The sequence below is a fragment of the Triturus cristatus genome, chromosome 3_2 (assembly GCF_964204655.1).
Source record: "Triturus cristatus chromosome 3_2, aTriCri1.1, whole genome shotgun sequence".
Taxonomy (NCBI): Eukaryota; Metazoa; Chordata; class Amphibia; order Caudata; family Salamandridae; genus Triturus; species Triturus cristatus.
The window spans coordinates 647364141-647384305 of record NC_140584.1 but is presented as its reverse complement, the minus strand read 5'-3'; the positions used below and the strand labels follow the sequence as shown (position 1 = coordinate 647384305).

Below are 20165 nucleotides of genomic sequence, written 5' to 3'. Positions count from 1 at the left end.
AGCGCAGAATGTTAATGTGCCTGCTGCAAAGAAAATGTACCATGCCCTTCACAAAGTGCACATATTGTAAATAGGTCAGTGGGTTACTGCTTTTGTCAGTAAGATCCTTTTGTTACTTGCAGTTTATAAGTTAAAATCCTAACGAAGAACAGTGAGCTATTAACTTTCATCTAAGAGCTGCATACAAACTGCAAGGTATAAACTAGAGCTTTATGGTTTTTTTCCCTAAGCCTTTGATTATCCTAATGTTGCAAAAATTGTTCATTGGGATAGAAATCAATAATGATTATTAAAGAGAACCCCCAATCATGGTATTAAGTTTTAAATTCTGAGTTTGTGTTTTTCCAGATCAATCACTATTAAACTATACTGCCTACTAATATGGTTGTCATGTGACTCATACATCTTGTAGTCCTTTGTCTTATGTAACATTTCCTATACAGTGATTTACACACGTAAAATTGATTGTCGCTGTGTATGTCGCTGACGACAGAAACTCCATGGCTTGGAAACAAATGACTTGTGCTTCCATTTTTAAGCATATTTGGGACATTCTGTGATTAGAAACATATCCCTCTTTGTGAATTTATTTTAATGTCAATAACTCATATTAATCGTTAAATAATCATGTGTATCCTTTGGTTGAATTACATAACATAATAAGCTGTAACTGGTCAGTGAAATGCCAAACAAATACTAAAGATTGGGATGTTTTGCCAATCCTGGCCATGCCTCTAACTCCGCCCACTGACCCCATTATCGGGCTATTCCCGCCCTCTGATTCTCCTCCCACAGTTCCCCTACTTTTTTTCCCCACTTCGACCACTAGATGACAAGCACGGGTGTGAGCCAGGGAGTCATATTTACAAGCCTGGGCTCTCCTGAGGGCCGCTGGATGCGGTGACGGCTGAGGAGAGCGCGCTGCGACGCGCTGGCCGCGCACGATCTGCGGAAAGGGAGAACAACGATACAGAAGAACCTGAGGTAAGAGCCCTGGCCGGATGGTCCGTCGCTGCTGGCGGACGCTAGCGGCGTAGGCTCTTCTACGGCGCCCCGCCCCGTTGCTAGTCGCCCTGTCTGGCTGCTGCTCCTCGCTGGGGCCCCGGGAGTCCTTCACTTCGCTGCCTACACCGTGACTGGCCTGAGCGGGGTGGTAGAAGCTGCGGCTGGCTGCTGCGCGGTAGCGGTGGACCTCGTGCACAGCCCGCGGCTGGGGCCTACTGACGTGCTGCCGCTACTTAATGTTATGTTAATAACTTTTATTAGGCGCACAGCTGCCCCAGCGAAGGGGCGTCCTGGCGCCTGATCAGGTACACAACACAACAGGTCAAAGCTGAGGAGAAGAGAAATCAATTAGCAGAGGCAAACAGGTGGGTTTTAATGGCGCGTCTAAAAAGAGTCAGACTATTTAGGGCGCGAATATGTAAAGGAAGGGAATTCCATAGATCAGCCGCCAGAACACGGAAGGAGCGTCCTCCCATCCTACTCAGCCTGAACCTAGGCTTAGTCGCCAGATGGTAAGATTCAGACCTGAGGGACCGCGTGGGGACGTATGAAGAAATAAGGCCCGCCAAAGCAGGGGGAGAGGAAAGCTTCAGAATCTTAAATGTCAGACAGAGAGCCTTAAATTTGATTCTCTGTCTGACCGGAAGCCAGTGAAGGGAGGTCAGAACAGCAGAGACAGAACATCGTCTCGGAAGGCCAACAATGGCCTCATTACTTACGGATCTGCGGCCTAGTTCATCTCGCTTCCCGGAGCTGGGCTCGGACTGCGGCCTTGCGTCCTGACGCGGCTACAGGCCTATACCCATCTTGGCCTCGATAGTGGTGGTCAGGCGGGCAACTAGAGCCAAATTTCTGGGGGGGCTGAAAAAGATTTCGGGGGGGGGGGGGGGGGGGGGGGGCTAAGTCTTCGAGCCATAGGCAGAGTGGCTGTAAGAAGGGGTGAAACCACAACAAAAGCCTCATTAACGAGTAAATGGTCTTTTAAAGACCTGTGAAGTACTCGGGTGCGGCTGCAATTAGATGGACGCCAGCCCGCGAGGCGGTCTCAGCCAGGCTGACACACACGACGGGGGGGGGGCGGGGCTGAAGCCCGGTGAGCCCAATGGGTGTTGCGCGCCTGGTGGTGGTCACCTCCGGATACTTCAACGCGTGCAGCCCACACTACCGCCCTATACCTGGAGCAGATTACAACCTTGTGCCAAGCTGCAGACACAGAATTGCGCCGGTCTTCAGCCTGGCTATCTACTAAGCATTCCCTGGTAAGGCTGGGCTACCCAAGTGTAGATAGGGACACTGGGGCAGGTTGGCGACATAAGGAGGGACCTCGCAACTCCACAGCTTTTCATGTAGCAGCATTAGGAGTGGGGGACACATCCATTGAGTGACCCATCTGGCAAATTCGCCGTGGCCCGCTTGGCTGACGCATTGAGGTGTGCTTTGTGGGCGGGCTGCCTCTGGCTGTAGGCACTGCTGGTCTGGCGTTGACTGAGGGGGGAAGAGCGCACGAAGGAAGAGACCTACTATAATATATGGGGACGGCTGGTAGCAATTGCCTATGAAAAGGAACCCTAAGACGTGAGTGGCCCCCGCTGTACCCTTGTGAGCCGTGCTGATACGCCCGACCTTCTTCGCGCCTGCAGGTCTGTGCTCGTCGGGTGGAGGACAATGACCCCCCGGTCCCTCGCTGAATAGTGGCTCCCTCTGTCGGGCTATAATGGGGAAACCAGACGGCAAACAGCCGAAACTCACCTTTGATACCCGAAAGACTCCTCGCTCCCAGACGGGCTTGGACGAAGATCCTGCTGAAGCCCCAGCCCTGACCACGGCAGGACCTACTACTCGCGATGCAGGCAAGTCTGACGTCGATCGCATCTAAAATGGACTCCATGTCGGCCAGGATGGACGGGTTGAAGTGCAGAGTGGATAAACACGATGACCGCCTAACCGTGGCAGAGAGGCGAATATCCGACTTGGAGGATACTTTCAACGCAACCTCCACCCATACACTCGAAATGGACAAAGTTTTGAAGGTGATAGCCGCTAAGAATGAGGAGTTGCAATCGCGGTCCAGGAGGAACAAACTACTCATACTTGGCGTACCGGAATCCACAGCTACTGGACGGATGGAGGGATATGTGGAGCGTCTGCTCACTGCGCTCTTTGGCAGAGAGGAGTTCTCGGCGGTTTTTGTGGTCGAGAGGGCGCACCGGTCCCTGGCGAGCTGCCCTCCTCCTGGAACTCCCCCGCGTTCCATCATAGCCAGAATGCTGAACTACCGCGACCGAGATACTGTACTCCGGCTATCCAGGGAAAAAGGACACCTCACGCATGAGGGGACAGAGATTTACATATATCCGGACTTCACCATGGCTGTGCAAGAACAGAGACGCAAATTTCTCAAGGTTAAAAAGAAGCTTCAGCATCCCCTACGCCATGCTGTTCCCGGCTCGCCTGAAAGTGACCTCCCAGGGGAAACAGCCCTTTTTCACAAATCCGCAACATGCTCAGGATCTCCTCAAAGCTCTGCCCAAGCTACCCGAGGGACGCCGATCCCCGACGCGGCGAGACGAGAACAGTAGGGGCGCGTCCGACATTGAATAATGGGCCTCTCAGCCCTGTGCTACTAAATTTTCAGAACGCAGGGCCGAGCCCGCCTGACAGCTCCCTGGACTCCTCGCTGAGCCCGCTGGCATCACATTCATTATGAAGGCAGCATGTATGTCTCCTGCCCTGGCGAGACACCCCCCGTGCAAAGAACCCAGCAAACTCCCGCAGGAGCACGATATGCAGGACTTTGACTTGAGATTCTTCACTCAGCGCAGGCGTTGGGAGCCCTGGGGCTGGCCCTGCATGCCTGCACCGCCCCTTGCACATTGACCTTCCATGCTGAGCTGGCATACCCAGGCCTACGATATACATCACTCACCGTGCCAAAATTGACCTAAGCAACTATGCCCGAACACCTCCGCACATGCGAGGAAGACCTGGTTGCCCCCTGGCTGCCGCCGACTAGGTGAACCCTATTGCTTGACCTTGAGTACCATGCTAGTAATGTTATCCCATTGTCCCCTGTTGGGACTGGGAGTTACGGGACAGTTAGGGAGGGGGGAGGGCCGTAGCACAGCAGGTTGGGATTGCTGACCGTGCCAAAATGGACCTAAGCTACTATGCCCGAACACCTCCGCACATGCGAGGAACACCTGGTTGCCCCCTGGCTGCCGCCCACTAGGTGAACCCTATTGCTTGACCTTGAGTACCATGCTAGTAATGTTATCCCATTGTCCCCTGTTGGGACTGGGAGTTACGGGACAGCTAGGGAGGGGGGAGGGCCGTAGCCCAGCAGGTTGGGATTGCTGTTATGGGTGGGGGGAGGGATACGAGATAGGGTATTATATCGTTTATTGCTACAGTACTGACACGGCTCTACTTGTTATTACATTACTACACAGCCACACTCACTCTGACCTACACCAGGATCCCCTATTATCTTTATGACGGAGTCCTGCCCCAAAACCCTCCAGTATAACGTTTTGACGTGTAACATGCGAGGCTTAGGCAACCCCCAGAAGAGACGACATATCCTTGCATATTTAGATCGTCACAATGTCCATTGTGCAATGCTGCAGGAAACGCACCTGTCTCCTAGTGTATCCCCTGTGTTTGCCGCGCACTGGGCCAATCACAGAGGATTCTCATGCTAATCCTCCTACGCATGAGGCACCTCCATTTTAGTGAAACGTACACTCCCATACACCCCTATTGGAGCTTATGCAGATCCACTAGGACGATAAAACATAATGTGGGGGAGACTATCTGCGCAGTCAATCACTATGGTGTCGTGCTATGGGCCCAATTCGGATGACCCAGAGTTTTTTCGGGTGCTGTGGGGGAGGATATAGGATGTAGGCACCACACACTTGCTATGGCGAGGCGATTTTAACGTTGCCACTAACCCTAGCCTGGACAGATCGCATCCGCAACCACACCATTACACAGCTGCGCAACTGGTCCTTCAAACCTTGGTAGAGGAGAGCAACCTCACGGACCCGTGGAGAACTCGCCACCCACTGGTGCGTCAGGGCTCTTGCTACTCTTCTGCTCACGCTTCCTGGTCGCGCATAGACTATTGGTTGGTGGACAGGGGCCTTGCAGCTTGGACGTCGCATGTTTCTTATCTGCCCCGCACGTACTCGGACCACTCTCCTGTGTTGTTGTCTCTTGTCCCGCCTCAAGAGGGGTCCCCATACCCATCATGGCGTCTCAATCCAAAGTCATTACTAGACCCGGTTTTTAAAGCTGAGGTTGAGCTAGAGATATCGGACTTCTTCCTCCGCAACAACGGCTCTGTCCCTCAGTACTCTACAATATGGGAAGCTTTCAATGTTACCATACGTGGCATATGCATAGCGAAAAGCAGGGGGGGTGTTAAAAGATATTCGCAACACGCTCCAAAAGTTAGAATTAGACATAAAACGTACTGAGTCAGAGATCCAGACCACACCCTCTCCGACATTACAGGCGCATTTACGCACACTACTCACTGAGCATCAAGAAACTGCTGAACGTGAATGCAACTTCAGGGGGAAATATCATAAAGCTCGCCAATATGGTGAGGGAGAAAGACCGGGGCAGGCACTGGCCTCCTCCATTGGACCTCCGCGTTTCACCAACACTGTCTTAGAAATAGAAGATGAGGACGGCCTCATGCATAGGAATTCGTCGGCCATACTTGCCGCACTTAAGCGATTCTACAAAGCATTATACACTACCCACCACCAGTCCCCAGTAGACTTTGAATCATTCTTCGAGGACACTACCATAGCCTGGCTGGGAAATGGCCAGTGAGAGTTCACAGCGCATCACGAGGACGAGGAGATCATCTCTGCCATTATGCAATTAAAATCTGGTAAAGCTCCGGGGCAAGACGGCCTACCGGGCGAGTTTTATAAATTGTATCGACACTTAATCATCCCCATACTGAGGCACGTGTTCGAGGAAGCTCGAGAAACCGGCATACTACCCCGTACAATGCGGGAGGCACTCATCATTTCCATACCTAAGCCTGGTAAAGAACGCACGCACCTGGACTCCTACAGGCACCTTTCCCTTATAAATGTGGATGCTAAAATCCTAGCCAAATTAGTTGCAAATCGTATTAGCCCCCTAATGCCAGTGCTGGTCCTCCCCGACCAATCTGGGTTTATCCCAAACAGGAGCACTGCTCATAACTTGCGAACTTTGTTCGCGTTGCTTCATGACATAAATCCCGAAGAAGACGCGGCTGCCATATTCCTGGATGCCACCAAGGCATTTGATTCCCTGGAGTGGGACTGCCTGTCCTTTGTCTTGGTGCGTATGGGATTCCCACCCCCCTTTCTGGCCTGGATCAACTTGCTATACACAGGACTCCGTGCGTCCGTGATGATTAATGGCCTGCGCTCCTCCTCCTTCCCACTGGCAAGGGGCACCAGACAGGGTTGTCCCCTTTCCCCCCTGCTCTTTGCTTTGGCCGTAGAACCCCTTACTGCGAAAATAAGACAACACTATAGAGAACACTGCATCATTTATCCAGAGAGGCAGATACTCATCTCAATGTATGCTCTCTATCTGCGCCATCCGGACATAAGCTTGAACCCCATTTTACGGCTATTCATTCTGTTCGGGCAACTGTCAGGGGTCAATTTAAACTGGAATAAGTCGCACATATTCCCCCTTACTGATTCTACTAAGCGATTCGCACCAAATTATCCCCTCAAATGGTGCGAGGGCACTCTCACATATCTTGGAGTCACTTTTTCTCGAAATCGCGAGGAGCTCATGAGAGAAAACTATGGGCGGGTGTTGGACTCCATCACCGATAAAAGTACGGAATGGGTTGCGATGCCCCTGTCCATGGCTGGCAGAGCAGCAATAATCAAGATGGCCATACTACCTAAACTCCTTTATTTATTTATCAATATTTCTTATGCCCCTAGCTGTCACTTTTTCTCCTCTATTAAGACCCAACTTATACGCCTCTTGTGGGGCGGAAAACAGGCCAGGCTAAAATGGGAAATACTCACGCGCCCCTTCTGGGCGGGAGGTTTCTCTGTGCCGGATGTTGAGTTATATTATAGCTGTGCTCAGGCGCACTAAGCTGCATACTGGATGAACCCCCCCCCCCTTTCATGCCTCACTTGGCAATAGAAGACGGATACTTGACTCCCACTCCCAGTACCGCTTATCTTAGCGCTCTTGGGGTTCCCAGACATCTCGCGGATTCCACCGTCCAATGCACCGTCAGTGCATGGCACGATCTGGCCAACCAAGGTAACCCAATGCACTCTACTGTACTCCCCGCTCCTGCCCCTCCCTGGACAGCAGGACCTCCCCTTCACACATGAGGGCGGCTGTAGGCGGGTTCTCAGGAAACGCACGCTCCATACCTGGGGACATCTGTATACCAACGGAAAGTTCTCCACTATACGAATACTTCAGAGCTGTGAACCCCACCCCCTTAGACCGCTTTTACTATATTAGGCTCAGACAGAGTGTGAAGGCTGCCACACCTGCCTTCCCCCACGACCACCGGTGATGCCTGCGTTACATGCCTTACTCCAACAGGATACCCCTGCGCACGTGCTCTCACTCTTATACCGCTATGTCCAAACCAACAGAGAATATGTCCCGCCATTGGCCCGTAGCCGTTGGGAAGATGAACTAGGTCACCCCATCACTAAAAACAGTGGCTATACTGCTGCAAACAGACAGGAGAGATCTCCGCCAGTAGCAGGCTTAGAATTATACACAAGTTTGTCCATCGCCTCTATTATACGCCAGCGCGGATGTACAGACTGAAGATCCGGGACAACCATCGTTGTGCCAGATGCGGAAGGGAGGGGGCTGACATTGGGCATCTGGCCTGGGACTGCCCTTCTATACAGCGCTACTGGGCTGAGGTACTTGCTGCGCTAGACCTTATGACAGGCCTGCACATTACCGCAGACCCCCTTACTGCTCTGCTAGGGTACACAGAACCCCTGGCTGCCAAAATGCGCAAATACACATCCTTGGCGTTACTGCTCGCTAAACGAAGAATCGCTTGTAGATGGAGTAGAGGAAGGGCGCCGAAATTCAAGGACTGGATCCGAGACCTTACTTACTGTCAAGAACAATTACACATATATGCAGACCTCCAGCCCCCCTCATCTCGTCCCAAAGACATATGGGGCCCCCTACAGACGTATCGGTTAGAACATGCCACTGACAGACATTGCCACGGATGCCTCATGAGGACCTGCGTATGTTCCCAGCTGACGTCTTTTACCCGGGCCTATACATGTCGCATACTGGAGGGCTAGGGTCACTATGGAACACTGTCGCAAGGGTTATAGGTCACAGCACTCCACCAACATAGCTACAACTCGTTACACTATGCTACATCAGTAGAGCCGACTGCTGTTCATGTTTTTGGTGTTTGAAAGTGTTCGATATTACATGCATACAATGCTGATCCTGCCTATACAGCTGAATGCCCCTTCTAACGTGGCCGGCCCGGCAGGGTTGTAGGCGGCTTGCTGTGTAATCCCCTACCCCCTCTTAGTTCGCTATATGCACATTTGCAATGTCGCACTGCCGGCCCGATTGGGGTTGTAGGCAAGATGCTGAGATGTGCACTTCTTGAAGGTTTAGAATAAAAAAATTAAAAAAACAATCATGCATAATTCATCCGCTTGTGTGCAGAAATGCCACCTGTTGACACATCAGAAATCTAGTTCCAAGTAGCCACGGTTTGAGAATTCATTGAGGAGATTAGGTTTAGTACAAAGTCACCTTGCCATAGTCGGTTTACTGTGAGTCACGGCACAGATTCAAAACTCCTCACATAAGAACAGCTCAAAGGCACACATGGGGCACGTGCAACCCTATCGCTGCTCAGATTAGTGCTGGGAGTAGTCTATACTGCACGCTCTCTGGTCTAGTCGGAGTGGGACAGGAGCGAGCGCGTGGTTCCACAATTGGTGAAATATCTACCTGTGACTGATCTATAAATATATTTATTTTTTGCAGTGTTATGGAGCGCGAACTCGACCCGATGGTATCAGAGCGTTTTACATGACGGACCCATTTTTTTCCCTTTTTAGGTCTCAGCTGTCCAAAGCAGCGCATCCGCTGCTCTCGGCATTCAAGAGCTTCTTGGAATCAATACAGATTCCAAAGCTCTCGGAGGCGGAGTTGAAGCCCCACCCATCTTTTTAATTGGTTTGCGTCATCTTGCATGCAAAACGCAGGCTCACCATTGAAAAGGAGGCTTCTTAGTCCCTCCTTGTTGCCGCCTTGTCTCCTTTTAGCCCTGCCCAGCGGGATTGGATCTCTCACTTGCAGCGTTACACGCTCATTATCTGCTATGCACTACATTTTTCCCAACGCCGATAGCTTGTTTTTGCTAGGCACGGGTAGATTACGTGATTTGCCTAGAAACACAGGGTCTTGGAGCCGACGCCGAGACTCGAATCCCCACATCTCCTCACCCCCATCTCACCTAGAACGCAGTGCTCCACCACTGAGCAATTGCTTAAAATGGTTGCTACTTTGTCACCAAAAAACGTGAGTTCCGTTTTCTGCAGGAGGCCTCTAAGCATTTTTGATGCACAGCCCTAACATGAAATGATTTGATACTTTATATTGGACCAAGTGTCTACAATATACCAACATTGTCCAGATATTATTGCCATAATGATTTCATGTTTTGGATACGTTTTAGTTGGAATAAAACGTTCCGCATTCGTAGAAAAATGTTCAAAAGTCGATTATTATTGTTTATTTTTTAAAATTATTATACCGACCGACTTCATGGCTACGCAGACCAATGTGTATAATCTCAACGTCAACATATCTTTCCCTCCCTTTTCTCTCTCTCACTCCTTCTGTCTCGCTCTCTATCTGCGTCTCTTATCTATCTCACTACCCATGGGCGTAGGAAGTGTGGGGGACGCGTGGGATATATCCCCCCCAGATTTTGGAGTGGGGGGGACACGGGGGATAAGGGTGGGGGGGACGAGGGGACAAAGGAATTTCCCCTCTCCCTTCTGTTATCGCAGGGCCATTAGCACACAAAAGCGCTACCTAATGGCCCTGCACTTGACCTGCCTGGAGTCAGAGGCCACCCGCCCTCTGCCTTTTGTTCTGCTGCAGGAAGGCTCAGCCGTTCTGGGAAGGGCAGAGAACGGAGATAAAATAAACGCTGTCTCTTTTCCTTCATGGCAAGGACCGTCCACTACTCCTGATTTGCCTCTGGCGGCTGCCCTCCTCCCTTTATGCCTCCATCTCTTTCTGTCTCTGTCTCGCTCCTGCTTACGTGCTGATTTCCAGAGGCAGCTCTTAAGGTACTCTCTCTTGCCTCTCCTTTTCTTTATTTGTTCCCCTGTGAAATTGATCCAAAAAAGGCTGAACACTTTGGCTGTAAATGTCCTCATTTTCTGACCGTTTTCTATTGAAAAGAAAAACCTCGGAATGGAGAGAAAAAATAGTTAAAAACCTAAATAAAGCAATACAGAGTGGACAGCAGACAGGCCAGACTGTTATTTACACCCACACACATTTGCGCCACTTTACAGAGTTTGCTCGTGAAAGCGCTACTTTCGTTTTATCTTCTTTCTTTGAACACATTGTTTTCCCAGGGTGGGTAAGTGCCCATTCCTAAAGGGACTGCAATACCTGGTTGATGGGTCGAGTGGAAACGTTTAATATGATCGTTTTCAACTTTTTAATTATTTTAGCTTATAAAATGCGGCTCTGTGTTTGGGGATGTGGTCTTTTTTTAAACCAAACTGCATACATTTTGAAAGGATATAAGCAATGGACATTGAAAGGGGTCCCTTCCTGGTCCTGTAGCCATGTCTTGAACTTTTCAGTCAAAATCACTTACTGAATTCTGAATAATGAGTTTAAAACCGTTAAGGTAACCATGTTTTTTCTGATTACAGTTCACATGCTTTGCTTATTCTTGCATTCCCTATGAGTGTTTGCTTTTTCCAGGGTGTTATTCATTTTTTTTTCAGGCAGCATTTTACTGTTGTCTAGTGCATAATTTGAATTTAGTCGCAGCACAATTGAGTTGTGCTGAAGGCAGTGCGAGTTTCTCTCAGTGGGGCAGTATGGTGTTCAGTGTGGGAGAGAATGTGGCACTCTGGCCAGAGCTGCTGAATTTGGAACTGGAGAACCATGTTCAGACCTTCATGACCAGTTCACCATACCACACTCCTGACAGAGCTTATTCCGATGCTATACCTTAGAAGGCCCGATAGACCTTAGAAGCCCAGGTATCTTAGCACCCGCAGGTGGACCTGTCCACCACAATCCATACTGCAGTTCACTTCCAGTCTTACGGGCAGGCATATGAAGAAGCACATCCTAGATCGACAGTGAATCTGTCACTGAGGTCACAAGACCCTTGAGGCCAGTCCACCTCACCCATTGGTACCTCCATTGGCCTTTTTCCAGCACTAGCAGTGCAACTTGCCAGGGGTTGGCAATGTAGGATTTGCATGCACACCAAACTTAGGGGGTGATTATAATGGCAGTGGGACCGCCACGTCACCCCGTCGGTGGCGGTCCCACCGCCATTGGTGAAGGCATCACAGCCCGCCATATTACAATGGCGGGTGGTTACCTGGCGGTCGGAAAGACCAACCACCACGCACCCGACGGGCTTCTTGGGCCCGCCGGTGTGGTGGAGGGGCTCGTGGTTCCTACAATGCTGGTGGTGCCTACCATGCACCGCAGCAGGGATTACGATGTCCCTTACCCGCCAGCTTATCAATGGCGGTTCACCTGCCATGGAAATGCTGGCGAAAGGGACATTGGGGGCCCGTAGCAGGCCCCTTTACCCCTAGCCCTCAGGCATGGGTCCTGGGGGGTATCTATGATGCCCCACAACATATCACTGCACCATGTGGCAGGCACCGATATATTTAACATGTTCCTTTTTTTTTTACTTTGCGGCGGATGATGCAGCCAGCAGCACCTGCTGCAATGTAAAAGATAGGCACTGCAAACACCGTAGTGGCAGTCGCATTGTAATGCCTATCGTGGGGCCTCCACCTTGAAGGCCAGCGGTCCCATTCCTCGATTCGATGGCGGTGGTACTGAAGTCCGCCTGCCATCGTAGTCAGCCCCTAAGTTTGCATTTTATGAATATGATTCAGCGGGAAATAAATTGATGTTTGCAATTTAATTGACTTTGGTTGGCCTCTTATCTATGAGATTTCCCTGTTGAATGTGCCTTTACATTATACATTTTTGGTTGTATGAATTGATTGCATACTACACTCTCCTACAGGTATTAATTTGAGTGTCATTAGGAGTGTCTGGGACCAATTGTTTTCTTAGGAATTGTTTTCTTTACTAACCTTTGCAAAGGGCCCTAAACTTCACAGCAACACAAGTCACATTTCTTTTAGTAATTTGGGATCCGTTTGAGCTACAAATTGTTTTGGAGGAAATCGTTAGATTATGCAGCAGATGATGTATTATGTGGCAAATCTGATACAGCCATAGTTAAGTGGAAAACATTTTTCCACTTAATTTTGCCCCAACATTGTAGTTGATCAATTTGCAAGTTCCCCAAACCCAAAAGTCGAGTTTGGGTACAATTTGCATATTAAAAGCAGCCCTATAACACAGGGCTACTTTTAAACTGACCCCAGGCTTCAGCAGTGCACACATGCAAGCGCAGAAAGGGCTGCTGGCCTCTAAACTGCCATGCCTTATTATATTCTAGGGACTTAAAAGTAGTTCTAATCCCCCTGCCCTATTATGTACTAGGGCCTTATAGGAGAGGTCATGCCAATCATAGGGGTACCCTAACCCATAGTGCACCCTAGTGTATGTAGGTGTTTTCACTGTATTTTTAAGTGCCTCTTTCAGAATAGCACTGGCTGTTTAGGCAGAGGCCAGGGTCAGTCAGTCAGGTACCACCAGTACCAGTCAGCAAAAAGTTGGGGAGTACCCAGGGCGGCTTTGCAACACTAGAGAAACACAAACTCAGAATGTAAAACATAACACCATGGTTGGGGGGTTCTCTTCAATAATCAGAATTGATTTCTATCCTAATGAACCCATTTTCCAACATTAGGATAGGGAAAGACTGGGGAAAAATCATAACGTTCTAATCTATACATTGAAGTTTTCATGCAGCTCTTTGATGACGGTTAATAGCTCACTGTTCAATGTTAGGATTTTAACTTATAAACTTCAAATACCAAAAGAATATCTCAGACAAAAGCAGTAACTCACTGACCTATTGAATTAAAACTTTCACTAGACAAGCCTTCGATCTCTCTCAAAAAAAGAACATTAATCACCAAAGTTATCTACACATTTTTATTGTTGCCTGAAAATTGCTGGAGACCAGGAATGCAGCAGCAGGTACTTTTCAAACCATAATGCACTTGCAAACACGACGCCCCCACCCTAAGTCAGCGGCCTTTGTTTGCTTTGTGCATTAAGATGCAAGATTCATACATATGTTTTTTTAAACATTTGGTCTCATTACTATATGAATGTAAATAACAATAAAGCATACATGCAAACTGCGACTACATGCCTGCTTTTCTCAATATTTCACTTCGAAAGTATGCAATTGTATTTGTTTAACGGGCGGTGATTTGTATAGGGTCACTGGAAAGTGCACAAGGTTGTCCCTGTCCCCCCCAGAATTTTAGTGTCTCCTACGCCCCTGTCACTACCTCACTTTCTGGGACCGTTCTGCGTTTAGATACATATGTTTGTTTATATTTTTAATAACCACATACTCTTGTTATGGACGAGCAACTTATCAACTGCATTGTTTTCCTAAACAGTGGAGCGTCAGGCAGGTGGTTTGCTGAGGAACTCCATGTATGTGGTCTCCAAGGGGAGAAATCAGCCATCCAAGAAATACCAGCAGACTGCACTCTGCGCTTCCTTATGCTTTCTGCAGGTGTTTATTCAGTGATTTCTGCCAGAGTGCAGGCACAGACAGGCGTGCAGTGTAGGTGAGCGCAAATTTGTCTCGGAGGGACGCACACTTGTAAGCTCTGGTGATTCCAAGTAAAATATCAGGCTAAAATCATAATGTTCAGGCAGTGGTGTCATTTTGAACGTGAAGAACAGGAGGAAATGGCAGATTTCACAGGGAGAAACAGTTTGTATGACGGGGAACGGGTTTCACAATCACCCTTAGAGTTTCACTAGTGTGAATGTTACAAAACTCACACAAGTGAAACCACTTGGTTCTGCGTTCCCGGCGCACACTGCAGCACGGTTGAGCGGGGTTCATTAGAAAGAAAAAAAAGGTCTTCCCTGCCACGTACCACCCTAGACAACAATAAAGAATGGGCAGACGGAAACCATGCCCTGTGTGGGAGGGGTTGCACTTCAATGATTACATTGTTTACTGTGCAACATGGAAACTAGAGTTGTAATCCTGGCTTCCCACTCGAACACACTGAGTGATCCTGGCCAATTAATCTCATTTTGCTCCCCAGCCTTCTCCTCAGCTCCAGTTCTTGGATATACCTAAATAATGACAATTTCAAAGCTTTGGTGATTAGAGGGCGAGGAGGCGCAATGGCTGAGTGTCACATGACAGACCAAAGGGACAACTGGACGTGTGTCTGTGGGGAGAGCGTGTTGTTAAAAAGCTTTCTATTGCTCAGGGTGCAGACCTCTCATTATTATTGACTCGTGGCTCGTGCATCTACACAGTTTTTGCTGTGTTTAGGGCTCTGTGTATTGTAGAGGGCGTTTTCGATTGTGCGAGGAAAATAAGTTGTACAGTTTTGCAAGACAGATGTTTCAGAGATGCACGTGCAAGCGTAATATGATTTCAAGGATCCAACAAGCATTGAAAATGCAATAGGTCTCGCCTTTTATTAAGTTAAAGCCATTTGCTTTGCTATACAATACTCTTACCAAAGCAAATGGCTTTAACTTAATCAAAGGCGAGACCTATTGCATTTTCAATGCTTTCTTTCTAGCCATTGAGAGTTTAAGTGATTTACCCAGAATCACAGTATGTTTGAGCCTTCCGCCAGTCTCGAACCTGGGTTCCCAGTAGGCCTGGGCAGTAAATTCTGTTTGCGGAATTTGTGGAATTTGGGTAATTTCGCGTTCCGCGGAATTGCCCAAAATTCTGCGTTCTGCGGCTTCGCGGAATTTTTTGCTTGTTCGCGTTCTCAAAATGCATGTTCACGAGATCTTTCCCCCCCGAGCGTGCAAACAGCGATCGCGAACAGGAAAAAAGCATTGCGAACAAGCAATTCCGCATGTTCGCAGAATTTCTGCGTGTTCGCAGAGATTTTTTACCGTTTCGCAGAGATTTGCATAGCGCAATGATTTCAGGACGGACACACTAGCCGTTAAGCCACATCCTCTACCTTCAGCATCGATCACCTAGCAGAGCACTTCCTCTCTCCCGCGAGGACAGGTTGCGTGCTCATCTTTAGAATGCACATTAGCATTTGCAACTGGCACAGTTCGCGAATTAAACGGAGTCAAATCTTGCAACTTTTAATTATATTTGAATGAGTAATGGGTTCCACGGTATTAGTCAAAGGTTTAGAAAGGAAAACAAAATGATGTCGGACTGTGTTTACGAGGGAGCACAGGCTGCGGACATGAAATACTACTTGCAGAAAATGTAAAACTTTAAAGCGGACTGGTAGTTACTAACAGCTTAACGCCTCAGGACAGGTTCCAACATGCTGAACACGCACATGCTCCTCTCAATCTCCAGATGTGAACATGAACCAGCTCCAAATCATGGAGCAGCATCAAGTGAAACACATCGCGCGTGAACACGTGTAATCTCAACACCCCGAGCATGGGCAGGATCCTGGACATTCTCCATGCAGAGGCTAACTTGAAGAACTCCTCTCTGACACAGCGATCTATGGCGGATGGCCACCTTGACAAAAAAGGCACTGGAATTACAGAGCGGTCTTTTGCTACAGAAGCTAGCACAGAGGGGATTCCTAATCAGTTTCAATATACAATCATTTGATTTGTGCTCACAGTTGATAAAATCAATAGAACTGTATTTGGAAAACTGGTTTACATCCATTGTTGGAGGCAAGGTGCAACTCTGACAGAAGCACAAGAGCATGTTAGAAATAAATCCGATTTACTTACGACATGTTCTCGGTTGCACCAATAGGCGCATACAGCATTCTTAGATAACGGGTAAAGAATAACTCTGTGCCTGTCCAGGTACATAGTGTACAGCTATCTGTCAAGATACAAACTTAGCAGAATCAGTGCCAAGTAAAAGTGCCGTGGCCTGCAAGGAGCTTGGCTTACTGGGACCGAGGCATTGCAATCGCGGACTATCTATATATAAACTATCAGTCACATGGTAACACGCTATTTTTATTTCCCGTAATCGAAAAAAAATAAGATCTACAGGGTACGGGGGAATTACATTGTTTTCTTCGAATACAGGCAGTAATTATATTTCAAAAGCAAAACGAATATTATCTAAAGAGAATATGAACATTTTAAAAGTTCATGACCACTTGAACTGAACTCCCCAAATCGTTGACAAAGCAAACAAGCTCTCGGCATTGCGCAAAGGCAGCCGCTTGTTTATAATTGCATCAGGAAATCGCGATGCAAAAATAAACACGCGGCTGTCTTTTGCGGCCCGTCATGGGACGTGAACGGCTCTTTATAGGGCGGACAGAAGATGTGCACGCGGGGGCTGGCTTTACTGGCGGCGAAAAAAAAGTCCCTAGTGTATCACGCTGCCTGCCAGTAGAGCATCCAATCCCCGAATGCACATCTTCTGTCTCGTTTGTCTCCCCGCATGCACGCTGGAATCGTATCGATTCCAAAAGGCCTCTGCATGGCAGCGCAGCGCATGCGCTGCTTTCACCAGGCCGAGACCTAAAAATACACAAGCTGTATGGCCAAGAGGAGAGTCTGAGAGGAAGGTGGACTGTTTATGACTTCAATGAAGATGCCTACAATGCAGAACCAGGACTACATGTAAGTAACCATTTCTTCTGAATTGTAGGCCTAGAGTATCACGTTTGTAAAACTTGCTGCTTAGTGGCTCTCAGCCATGCCACACATTAAAAACGCTATCAGAAGTGATTATTTAATGCAACTTTATCATCATTAGAACAGTGTTTTCCAAAACGGCTTGACTTATGCTATGGTTTGCTCTAGTATCAGAGTCTAGGCAGAAGTGTCTCGTAAGTGTGGATTGACTTCCAGGTTGCCGCTTTACATAAATCTGCTAAAGAAAAATTTCTCCCCATACTTTAGTTGCTGATTTATCTCTAGTGGAGTGATATTTGGTAGAAGTTTATTAGCTACCCGATAATATGTGAAAAAATACAAGAAACTATTCAAAGAGTGATGGATTACTTTGAAGAGGCAGCCCACTGTATAATGGACCACAGCTGACAAGTAACCTATTAGATATACATATATCTTTGGTTTTAAGTAAAAATATAACACTGCTGACATCAAGCACATGTGAAGAACACTTAACTTGGTTAGATTAATTGCTAAAGAAAAATAGTACAGTTATAGTCCGGTTCATAAGAAAATACAACAGATGCACTTGAGATGGAGGTTGATAAAAAATGGTGCTTAAAAGAAGTTATGGAGTTCAACTGAAGAGAACTGCAGTGTGGATCAAGCCAAATTTAGTAAATAGGGTAGAATCTCTTCTTTTTGCCAAGTAATGGGATTGTGACCTTTCTGTTGATATCACAAAGTCTTTCCATTAGAAAGAACAAGAAGTTCTTGTGGCTGATCTTTTTGCCTCCCTTAAAATGTCGGTCCATGTGTCAGGAGTCATTGCCAAATTCAATGATGTTAAATTCTTGCATGGGTTTATTATCAGCAATATACAGCAATATGACTTTTGGCTAGAAGATAAAAAAATCCAAAGCTTTGATCCCAAAAAAAGTTTCAAATTGGGGCACCATCAACCGTACGTATTATGTTGGTGCAAGGTCTTCAACATCGAGGACAGCAACCATTACGTTGGAGATCCCACTTAAGTTTGGCTTGTGTATAATTAAGACTAAATACTACATTAGAATGTTTAAATTTCAGTTTAGCAGAAACAAAAAACTTTACCCATTTTTATAGCCTCACACAAGTTTGTCACCATTACATTAGTACCAGGTTTGTTGCTCCAGTATGCTTTTGTTTTCTTGGAGTTATCATGAGAAAGCAGTGGAAATCAGGACATAATACAAGTATTTCTATCAATTTTTGAATGAAGTTTCTAAACTGGAGGCATTTAAAAATAATCTTTTGGTATTCTATATTTCTTTGGTTTCTGAGAAAATATATTGTGGTTTCATCACCTATATCATCCAGCCATCAAATTCCAGCATTTTGCCATGGTCTAGAGTGCCGGTCTCAAGAAATTGGGAGCAGAGACCAAGAACACCACAGCGGGGTGTGGTAAACATATAATTTGATGTGGTATACTTTATTCCTTACTGTTCATAGCTTGATAGCATTTTATAGCACTTTAAAACAAACTTTCATAAAGTAGCATGGTTCTGTAAAATTGCTTACAAAATTCTTAGCAGTGTTGCCCAAACTAAATTCCTAAATTGAGGGTAAATTACTTAGCTGCTGTGTTGTTGAGGTCTAACACATGATTAGGAACTTCAAATGGCTTATCATAGCTGAAAATATGATACCTACATTTAATGAATACCAAATCACCTCTGGTAAAAGTCTAGGATATTTTATAGCTCTGCGAAGTCATTTATATTTTCAAAAGAAAGCTAGTAAAAATGTAATATTTTTTTTAACCATATAGCTTGTTAATAAAGTATTGGAGGAAGGAAAATGTTACTTACCCTGTAAGCATCGGTTCGTGGCACGTAGTGCTGAAGATTCACAAGCTGTGCATACTCTTGTCATCTAGTGTGGCTCGGATGTGTGAAAGTTGTTTTTCTTTGAAGAATTCTTTCGAGTCACGAGGTATAGTGAATCCACCTATTACTGATAATGCGCATGGACATCGGCTCCATTGTTGGATTTGTTTTTACACCCAAAGGGTGAGGATGTAGATAGAGCATATAGACACCGAAAAGATGACAATGCAAAAGAAATAGTAAATGTAAAAGAGGTTCCAAGTGTCTGCAATAACTTACCTGACTCCTTTCATACTCTTCGAGACCGTTGACAAACAGACATAGGACTACTGGAAGACATAGGACTACTGGAAGACGAGGACTGGCAGACCGCACTAATGTCCCCCAGGGAAACCGCGATAAATCCCTGCTTCCGCCTAATACAACAAAAAATACTCCACAGGTCCTATCTATCCGGAGTACTCCTGGCTAAAATAGCCAGCCGTGCGGATGCGTTGTGCCTTAGAGGCTGCGGCCAAGACAGTACTTTTTACCATGTCCTGTGGGATTGTCCCCATATACGGCCCTTGTGGGACTGGGCAACCCAAAAAATGACAGACACACTGGGTAAACACATTCAATTATCGCCACGATTTGGGATCCTGAACATATGGGAGGCCACCAATTTGACAGACATAGAGCAGCAAAGGGTGTCATTTGGATACTTACTGGTGAAGCGGGCTATAGCAATGCTCTGAGGATACAGCACACAGCCATTAACGATTGGATGGGTGGCAGAGATGGACAGATGCATGATTGCAGAGAGAGGTCTATAAACAAAGGGGCTGCCCCAAGAAGTGGGACAAAAAACGGGGAGGATCGAATGCCTTTAGAGGCGAAATCAGTACTTCTCCTACAGAGGAAATGTCGATGAGGAGAACTCGACTCAGTGACCCTTTAACACATTAATATTTACAACATGCAAACGTCGATGTACTGTATTATATGAACCTTGAACTTCACTGTGATATTGTAATGATGACTCTGTGCTTTACTTTAATAAAAATTGTTAAAAGGGGGAAAAAAGTGTCTGCAATACTGAGAGGCTTCGAGGGAGGGGTTTGAGAGCACGTTGATCTACAAAACTACATGCCTCGAACAGATGCTTAGCAGGGTAGGTGAAATTTTCTGTTTGTTGCATGTGTAGCTGTAGGTACATGTGCTGTGCAAAGATTGTAAACCAGTCCTCCCTCAAGGCGGTGGCTAGCCAAGGATGTTGCAGAAGATTTGAAATAAGTATGTAATACA

The 20165-nt window shown here is 47.1% G+C and overlaps 1 protein-coding gene across 1 annotated transcript in view; it reads right to left on the bottom strand.

Moving 5' to 3' along the window:
• Positions 1 to 20165, bottom strand: part of ACADL (acyl-CoA dehydrogenase long chain) — a 650248-nt gene that overhangs the window by 318423 nt on the left and 311660 nt on the right. The gene's annotated exons all lie outside the window — the stretch shown is intronic.